Genomic DNA, 10,319 nt, shown 5'->3' with positions numbered 1-10,319 from the left:
GGCCAGGGGTGCGTACCCCAGAGCAGAGGGGTCAGCCCCATGATGGTGACCTTGGGTGGAGCACGCCACCTTTTCGCTGTTCTTCCAGTTTCTGCTCACACACACCCATCGCAGACTAGAACTCACCGGGCCGCCATGGCTCGCTGCCATCAGTGGGTCCTTCACTTGCTTCCCACCGTAAAGCTGCTGGCAGGGCCTCCTCGGCCGACCTGTAGCACACGGTACCTGCTCTTGCCGGTCACTGTGTTATCACGTGTTGGCCTGGAAAGAACAGAACAGAAATCAACCCAGGCCACAACGCCCCACAAACGGCAGAGTTCCAAATCCTTGTCAGAAAGAGACCGGAAGGGAAATGCAGGAATCGTGTGGAAAAAAATTTTGGCTCTCCGAACCTAAAAAAAAAAAAATAATTTTTAAGAACTGAGAGGGGGCCAGTGCTGTGGCATAGCGGGTAAAGCCACCGCCGGCAGTGCCAGCATCCCATATGGGTGCCAGTAAAATGTCCCAGCTGCTCCACTCTGATCCAGCTCCCCACTATGGCCTGGGAAAGCAGTAGAAGATGGCCCAAGTCCTTGGGCCCCTGCACCCATGTGACAGACCTCAAAGAAGCTCCTGGCTCCTGGCTTTGGATCAGCCCAGCTCCAGCCATTGCAGACAGTTGGGGCGTGAACTAGCAGGTGGGGGGGATTTCTCTGTCTCTCTGATTCTGTCTGTTTCTCTCTACCTTTCAAATAAATAAAAATTAAAATATTTTTAAGGGGCCGGTGCTGTGGCATAGTAGGTAAAGCCTCCACCTGCAGGGCCGGCATCTCATATGGGCACAGGTTCCAGTTCCAGCTGCTCCTCTTCCAATCCAGCCCCCTGCTAATGGCCTGGGAAGGCAGAGGAGGCTGGCCCACGTGCTTGGGCCCCTGCACCCACGTGGCAGACCTGGATGAAAGGGTAAGAGGAAGCAAGTGTCGTGGATACAGACACACAGAACTCCAACAATCATCCCAGAAGACAAAGTCCGTTCACCTTGAATGCTGTGGCTGACTGGTACACAGGCAGGGTCTCGTCTCCGTGTCTCACAGTCCATCCGGGGTCTGATTATCATTGAACATCCAGGAGCTTCACATCCATCTCAGGAAAAGCAAAATATCCATGAAAAGCAATCTCGACTGAGCAGATGAACCTGAAACAGATTTCCTTCTTTCTTTAAATGTATTTTTGAAAGGCAGAGTTACAGAGAGAGAGAGAGAAATATCTTAAGATGGCCACAATGGCCAGCGCTGGGTCAGCCAGGAGCCAGGAGCCAGGAGCTTCATCTGCATCTTTCTCGTGGGTAGCAGGGGCCCAAAGACTTGGTCCATCCTCTACTCCTTCCCCAGACGCATTAGCAGGGAGCTGGACTGGAAGTGGAGCACCTGGGACATCAGTCAGTGCCCATATGAGAAGCTGGCATTGCAGAAGGCGGCTTTACCCACTAAACCACAATACTGGCCTCAAACCTACATTTCTGAATGACACAGACATCCTTAAAATACAAACACTTAATACCATTGATCAAAGTTTGTTTCCTAGAAATAAAAAACCAGGATGACATTGCAATGCAGCAGGTTTGGCTACTGCCTGCAACGCTGGCATCCCATACGGACAGTGGTTCAAATCCTGGCTGCTCCACTTATGAGCCAGCTCCCTGCTAATGCACTTGGGAAAGCAGTGGAAGATGGCCCAAGTGTTTGGAGACCCACACCCACATGGGAGACCCAGATGAAGCTCCTGGCTCCCGGATGACCCAGGACTGGCCATTGTGGCCATCTGCAGTGTGAACCACCAGACAGAAAATCTGTTTCTGTATCACTATCTGTCACTTGCCTTTCAAATGAATAAACCTTTACCAATTATTTTAAGAACTCTAAAATACACGCCTTTAAGAGAGGGACAGGTATCTTGGCTATAGCAGTAGGTCCACCAAGAGTGTTGTGGCTCCGGCCTTGACACACACGTCCACGGTATCCCTGATGCCCCACGTGGCCTTTCTGTCTGAGTGGACAGAACGAAGGGGTCCGCTCCATGTCCTTGAGCCCTGTCTCACACGGTCCACAATGTCTGTCTACCCATGGCCCAGATGGGAGAAGGTGTCTGCTCCACAGCTCACATGGGAGTGGGCGGGGCAGACCCCTCAGAAAAGAAAGATGGCGCCTCACACGTCCCCCAGTGCGGGCTCCTTGGAGTCAGCCATGGGTACGTCTGGAGTCGCTGGAGGAAACTTTCCAGAAGCTGTTGAACAGGTGCACTCCTGTTGTCAGCTGATAATTGAAGAGAAAAACAAGTGAAAAATGAAAATTGAATAGAAAACTGAAAATTGAATAAAAAATAAAAATTAAATAGAAAAATGAAAATCAAACAGAAAGCCATTGGTCCGTAGTGTTTACCGTTTTCTGCTTCACAGCCCTGTGTCAGAACTGGGGACACCAAGCTCCATCAAGACTCAGCCTTGCCTCCCACAAAACTCTGGGTGGGAAAGGGGGCACTAACAGTGTCGTTTCCACAAATCCCTTAAAAAAGAAGCACGAGATGGAGCCTCCACTTGTCCATGCATTTCCAGCTCCTACTGTTCTTGTGCCTGACAGGCCCACCCCGTGAGCTCCAAGTCCCCTCCAGGCCTCTCATCCTCACTGAGAGCAAGGCTGGGACCCAGGAGCGTTCACCTGCCAAGTCCCTCCTCTGGATGCTGCCCTGCCTGCTGCTGACATGGTACAGCTGCTGCAGGACCACGGGGAGGGAGAGAGGCAGAGTCACAAGACATCTCCCGGGGCTGGCGCTGTGGTGCAACAGGTGCAGTGCCGGCATCCCATATGGGCACTGGTTCTAGTCCCAGCTGTTCCACTTCCGATCCAGCTCTCTGCTATGGCCTGGGCCAGCAGCACAAGATGGCCCAAGTCCCTGCATGGGAGACTCAAATGAAGCTCCTGGCTCCTGGCTTCAGCCTGCCCCAGCCCTGGCTGTTGTGGCTATCTTGGGAGTGAACCAGCAGATACAACATCTACCTCTGTAACTCTGTCTTTGAAATGAAATAAATCAATCTAAAAAAAAGAGAGAGAGAGAGATCCTCCAAGTTCCCACAAAGCCAGTGCATTTTCCAATTTTTTTTCCCCAAGACTGGGCCAGGAATCCTCACCCTTCAGAACAAGGACCCCTTTTGTGCCCCAGACCCAGTGAATCTTCCAGGGGCCAAGTGCGTGGTCCCAGGCCCACCCCCACCTCTGTGCCCAGGCCCACCTCCCCAGGGGTCCCTTGGCCCCTGAATGCCAGAACCCTGTTAGAGTCAGAAAAAGCCCACCGCCCGAGGAACGGCTCCAAGAGACTTTTCTCTCATGCAACCAGCAAAGGGTTAAAGATTTATTGATTATCCAGCATGCTGGGGCTGTCTGATCATACATGAACAGAGCAGCCCTGAATAACCAAAGGTTAGGGTTTATAAAGGCAAAAACCGCAAAACCGGGAAGGGGGGAATACATGGTTGCTATGCACGGTTGCTATACACAGTTGCTAAAATCAAAAGAGCGTACATAAAATCAAAAGAGAGTATATGGTTACTGGGGTTAACATAACCTAAAACCTAAGTGAAATTAATATTTATCATAATCTTGACAATGCCAGTTACAATATTACAATTAGCAATTAGGACTTGACATTAATGTAAGACACAGACAAATCACATCTTTATTATTAGCCCAGGTAACCCAGGTGCAACCTTTCTACTTTTAAGCTTGAGCAATCATGCTAGGGGGTTTTTGTGCATTGCCAAGGGTGATGTCGTGCACTGCTATTGTCCGACTATTTGAGATCATAGTTTCAGACCAGAGTCTCACGGTGGGGGAGGGGGTGCTTTCTCAGAATGGAGTCTCAAGTGCTCCAAAATGGGGTCCCTACTGTCAAGGTGCTACTTCACTCTGTCTTATTTTTACAGCTGTACCAGGAAGGTTTAAACCTGTAAGCTTAAGCTTAACTTTTTACACGCGCACATATACAATTTTAACTCTTCAACCCTGCCCACCATCACCCTGGACCCCCTTAGTTCCTGAGCCCTGCCCACCTCCCCAGGAGTCCCTGAACCCCTGAACCCTGGGACCCCGCCCACCATCCCCCCTGTAACCCCCTCAGTTTTCGGCCTCGCCCACCATCCTGGACCCTCTAAGCCCCACTCCTGGGAACCAGCCCATCATCCAGGGACTCCCTTCAGCTTCAGTCCCCAGGACCCCGCCCATCTGCCCAGAACCCCCTTAGGTCCCTGCCCGGAAACCACCCCCAGCCCCTCGGCCCCACCCACTACCCCAGGAGCCTCTAAGCCTCATACCTGAGACCCTGCCACATCCGGCCGTGACCCCCCTCACCCATTATCCTGGGACCTTGTAAGTTCCATGCCCAGAACCCAGCCCACCACCCAGCTTGGTTCCCTAAACCCCTGGGCCCTGCCCACTATCCCGGGACCCTTAATTTAAGCCCCCTGCCCGTTACCCCAGCTGTTAGGAAACTGGCGCAGTTTTAGCCAGGTGGCCGCATGGCCCAGCTACCTGAGCCAGGCTCCACCCCCATCCTAATGGGATTCCCTGCTCCTGCATCCCAGCCCGCCCTCGGGCAAAGTTTTAAAAGAGCCTGTTCCTGAACAAGTGCTCTCTTGGCTCGCCTCTCCTGCTCTCTCTCCAGCCTCCTCCTCTGGTCTCTTGGCTCTCTCTCTCTCGGCTCCTCTCTGCTCTCTTCTCTCCTCACTAGCTCCTCTCCTCTCCTCTCTGTTTCTCTATTTCTTTCTCTCTCTTTTTCCCTTCGCCGCCCCTTCACTCTGGTCTGTAGGGTGTTCCCCAGTAAACCCTTTCCCTTCCTTCGGTGTCCGGTGTGTTTTGCGAGGGCTGACAAGACACCACCGGCCACTTCCAGCCGGGACACCCTTCACCCACTCTCTAGGGGACCCTGTAAGACCCACGCCCAGAACCCCGCCCACCACCCAGCTGGGACCCTCCCCCAGCCCCCGGGCCCCGCCCACCACCCCAGCTGGGACCTCTCAGCGCCCGGGCCCCGCCCACTCTCCCGGGACTCACCTGGGCTGCTGTACCCGGACCCCGCCCGTCTCCTCAGAACCCCCTCAGGCCCATGCGCAGGACCCCCGCCTCAGCCCCCGAGCCCCGCCCACTACCCGGGACCACTCCTCACCCGCCCCGTGCCGGGACCCGCGCTCCTAACGTCCCCGGGCGCGTTAAAAAGGGCCGCCGCCTCACCCTCGTCCGAGGAGCGCCACGCTGTCTCGTGCTTCTGGCCCAGGGCGGCCCGCTCTGGTGGGGAGGGGGCGCCGCGCGGGGAGCGGTCCCGCCGCGGGCCGCCGAGCGCTTCCGGGTCAGAGGGCGCGCCGCGCGACAGGACGCGCTCCGGGCAAACTCAAAGGCGGAGTCCGCGGCGGTGGTGGGCGCGGGGCTCCTGCGGGGTCCGCTCTGCTAGCGGAGGCGCCATGGAGGAGGCCGTGGGCGACCTGAAGCAGGCGTCGGCCTGCGTGGCTGACCCCACCTGAGGGGCGCGGCCCCCAGCACCGCCAGGGAGGCCCGGCAGGCCTGACCCGAGGAGACCCCCCTCCCGCCGCCGCCCTAATCTGGCTTCATCTGAAGGAACCCTCAGGCCGCTGTGACAGGAGCAGGAAGGTCCAGCATGAGGAAGAACAGGAAACGCGATGACGTCACGGCGGTGACGTCACGGCGGTGACGTCACAGCGTTTCTCAGCGCCTTTCCCACGGATTTGCCGTCTTTCCATCCTCAGCCTGTCTCCCTGCCTTGTGACTTGGAGCCCGGGCAGGACCTGGTTCTGTCTGTCCTGGGCAGCAGGCAGCGGGGTCACGTAGACCTGCTCCTTTGTGTTGGCTGCGCTCACCCCCAGTCTCGGGGATGGGGGGAAGAGACCTCCTCTACCAGTTGTTTTGTGGGTGCAGTTCAGGGTGCTGCACTAAGTTGCAGTGGAGTCCAGAGACGCCTACGCGCCAATCTCACGAGCGTTCAGATCAGAGACCTCTGTGCACAACCGCACCAGCTATGCACAGGGGACAGCACAGGGCAGGCACGGAGGTGTGACGTCAGAACCAGCTCAGAGAAGCCACTGACTGCTGTGCTGGCATCCCATATGGCAATGTTGAATCCCAGCTGCTCCACTTCCGATCCAGCTCTCTCCACTTCCAATCTCCACTTCATATCTCTCTCTCTCTCTGCTTTTCAAATAAATAAGGATCTTTAAAAAAAAAAAAAAAAACCTCCACTCCTGTTTATCATTACAAATCGATATGGATTCATAATTGATAATGATGACAATAAACACATCTAAGGAACATGATGGCGTAGATTCCAGGAGGTGCCTGTTGAGCACTGGTTGAGGGAGACACTTGGATATAAAACAGAAACAGGAGCCTAAAGGAGAAAATCAAAGCCCAAAGCCAATGACCAGTTAGAAAAGACACGGATGTATTAAGTTCCGCTATCGGGAAGAGCCGTTAGTGATACACCCAGGAATGATGGAGATAAAGGAGAAAGACAGTGGCCTCAGATTTTCCTAACCTACATCAGTAAATGACCTCAGTTGCCAGCTGTAGTCTGACTGTGGGAGTAGCAAAAAACATAAAATGTTTCTCAGTAAAACAAACAAAAGTGTACTCAGTATGAACACATCATGTGTAGAGAACTTATTCTTAAAATATTCTACCATACCATGAGACAATGGTGAATTCCAACTGCTTCTATGTTTGGGAAGTCTTTGGGAAAGCAGGAAAGTAAGAAAAGGAAAGATGTTTAGATACCGAAGAGAGCAGAAGCCTTAATGAGCAAGTTGCTCAAGTTAGACAGGTGGAAATCAGAGTAACACCAACTCCAGGAACCAAAATGAAGGAAAAATTCTACTTTCACAATCTAGTCATGGAACCAGGATTGCTGGCCCAGGCATTTGAGTCCTGTGATTATCACTGCTTCCTTAGCTCCAGAGCAATGGACCCTTCCAGAGCCTTCTTTATGTCTTTATTCCTCAGACTGTAGATGAAGGGGTTCAGCATGGGGGTGACCACAGTGTACATCACCGAGGCCATGGCAGGTGAGTGTGAGTTGTGGCTAACAGATGAAGTGAGGTAGACACCTAGATGTGTGCAATAGAATAAGACAACAATAGGTGAGAGGCACAGGTGGAGAATGCTTTACACTTCCCCTGAGCTGAGGGGATTGCACAGATGGAGGAGGTGATCTTAGAGTAGGAGTACAGGATCCCAGCCAGTGAACCAACAGCCAGCAGCACAGGTATGAAGTATATGACCAAGTCATTAAGAAAAGTGTCAGAGCAGGCAAGATGGGCCACCTGATTCAGTTCACAGAAACAGTGATGGATTTCCAGGGGCACGCAGAAGGACAGCCGCAGCACCATTAAGCTTTGTAACAAGGCATGCAGGACACTGATGACCCAGCACACCAGGACCAGCTGCACACAGAGCCGGGGATTCATGATGACCATGTAGTGCAGGGGGTGACAGATGGCCACAAACCTGTCATAGGCCATCACGGCCAGGAAAAAGTTGTCCAGCCCTGCAAAAAGCAGGAAGAAGAACATCTGGGTGATGCAGCCTGCATAGCTGATGGCTTTGCTCTGCATCTGGATGTTCACCAGCATCTTGGGGATGGTGGTGGAGGTGAAGCAGACGTCCACCAAGGACAGGTTGGAGAGGAAGAAGTACATGGGTGTGTGGAGGTGGGGGTCTGAGAGGATGGCCAGGACGATGAGCAGGTTTCCAGCCACAGTGACCAGGTACATGGAGAGGAAGAGCCCAATTACGAGTGGCTGCAGTGCTGGGTCCTCTGAGAATCCCAGGAGAAGAAATCTTGATGTTTGTGAATCATTCCCTGATGCCACTGGTTGAGACGACTACCAGGAAAGAGATAATTACATGATCACTGAGGAGCCATTGCTCATATTGGGGAAATTCTACCATTTATATGTTGCAGGCAAACACTGATTTATATACACTGTGCATGGATCTGGTCCCTGTAGGACTCATTTAGTCCATTTGAAATTTCTTACTAGCATCTCTGAGCAGAGTTTCTTTCCCACTTAGCATTTTCCCTAAAGTGCATGTATGTATTCTACTATTTTAATAAGTAATGATCTCCTACAGTTGGACTGTATAAATTGACTTCCAATCATGTTTCAAGCATTGGCCAGTCAGAAGTCTAATATTTTAGAAGAACAAATTGTCTACATCCCAGTGATGGAGATGGAATATAAGAGAACAAATAAATGCTGTCAATAAAATGGAAGCAGCTATAAAGGAGAATGGGTCTAGGGTGTTCTTTTCTAGTTGTTCAAGTAGGACTAGAAACTGGGGGTCATTGCCCAGAGATCCACAGCCACGAGATGATTTGTGGAAGTATGGATCACATCAAGGACATGATGAGTGCCAAGGCCCCCTGGTGGCTGTTATTACAGAACAGGAGCATTCCAAGGAAGTGAGGATGGCAGTGCTGATGAGCAGAGGGAGAGTGGTGGGGTGGGGACGCAGATGTCTGTGTCAACACAGACTCCCTCATCCTCACGGGAGCCTCTTGCATCTCATTCATTTTTAACTTTATTTACTCTAACATAAAGAGAACAGATTTAACAAAGATCATGGGTACAATCCTAAGAATAGAATGATATATCCCTCCCAGCCTCCTATTCCTCCTCTCCTTTTCTCCTCTCTCTCTCCCCCCTCCTCTTCTCTCTCCCCTCCATCCCTCCCTTTCCCACTCTTTCTTTCACATTTTTGAGATTAAATATTTTTACTATTTATATTTCTTCAGTTTTCTAAAATTAAAATCCTTTTGAATATTAGAAAATGTAAATAGATGTAGAAATTTTTGAGCTCCTACGTGATATGTGAGTACCTACCTAGCTTGTGTTGTGTCCAATCAGGGTGTGTCTATGGGTGCATACATCTATCTACTCAAAAATGGGGCATTTCTTCAGGGTCTAAAACATCCAAAATCCTACCTTCTAGTTCTGTTTCAGAGAAATTCACCATGCATTTCCATGATCTATAGTTGCCCTACCTTGCAACAGAACCCAGCAATGTCTTACTTCTCCCTAATTGTAACCTAGTGAGCACAGAACAAGCTTTCTCCACCCCTGGCCCACATTTCACTTTCCATTCTCTAATATCCACCATTAGACTTTATCATTGTGTTTGAAAAGGCAACCACTGATTTGAACAGGATTCCTTCTAAGTACCGTATGTTCATTGAGTTCTTGTCTGAGTAACATCGTCACCTTGGAATAATGATTCCAGGTAACTCAGCTTGAACACTGTTCTCACCTCACAGCAGGTGCACATAAGCACACAAACACACAGAGACAAACACAGACACAGGTACTGTGGCCTTTTGGGGCTGTGTTTGTACTGTGCCCTTCTCATTCCTGGCTGCACGGATAGGGCAATGCATGGACATGACACACGCAGGCCAAATCAAGTTCTTTCCTACAAAAATGTGTAAATGCCACCCACAAGTTCCAGCTTGAAAACCTCCCATGGGGGCTGGTGCTGTGGTGTGGTGAGTTAATGCTCTGGCCTGAAGCACCGGCATTCCATATGGTTGCCAGTTTGAGACATGCTGCTCCACTTCAATCCAGCTCTCTGCTATGGCCTGGGAAAGCATCTGAGGATGACCCAGGTCTTTGGGCCCCTGCACCCACATGGGAGACCTGGAAGAAGCTCGAGGCTCCTGCCTTGGATCTGCATAACTCCAGCCATTGTGGCCAATTGGGGAGTGAACCATCAGATGGAAGACCTCACTCTCTCTCTCTCTGTCTCTCCTCTCTCTGTATAATTATGATTTTCAAATAAATAAATAAATCTTCCAAAAAGAGAAAGCCTCCCATGAACAGATAAACCTTGGACTCTATTCTGGTATGGTCATTTTCACCCTTTTATTTTTGTTCATTTTTATTTGAAAGGGAGAGAGAGGGAGAGAGAGGAGCTGGCATTGTGATGAGGTGGAGTTAAGCCTTGGCCTGCAATGTATGCATCCCATATGGGTGCTGGTTCAAGACCTGGCTGCTCCACTTAGGATCCAGCTCCCTCATAATATGCCTGGGAAAGCAGCAGAAGATGGCCCAAGTGCTTGGTCACCTGTGTCTATGTCAGAGACCTGGAAGAAGCTCCTGGCTCCCAGTTTCAACCTGGCCCACCCTGGCCATTGCAGCTATTTGGGGAGCGAACCAGCAGATGCTAGATTCTCTCTCTCTCTCTCTCTCTCTCTCTCTCTATCTCTTTCTGTACCTCTGCCTTTCA

General features: G+C 51.3%; 1 pseudogene; it reads right to left on the bottom strand.

Moving 5' to 3' along the window:
* Positions 1 to 6,971: 6,971 nt before the first annotated feature.
* On the bottom strand, positions 6,972 to 9,292 carry LOC100340716 (olfactory receptor 7A17-like; annotated as a pseudogene).
* Positions 9,293 to 10,319: the final 1,027 nt, after the last annotated feature.

The sequence above is a fragment of the Oryctolagus cuniculus genome, chromosome 16, assembly GCF_964237555.1.
Source record: "Oryctolagus cuniculus chromosome 16, mOryCun1.1, whole genome shotgun sequence".
Classification (NCBI taxonomy): Eukaryota; Metazoa; Chordata; class Mammalia; order Lagomorpha; family Leporidae; genus Oryctolagus; species Oryctolagus cuniculus.
This window is presented reverse-complemented; position numbering and strand designations above follow the sequence as displayed.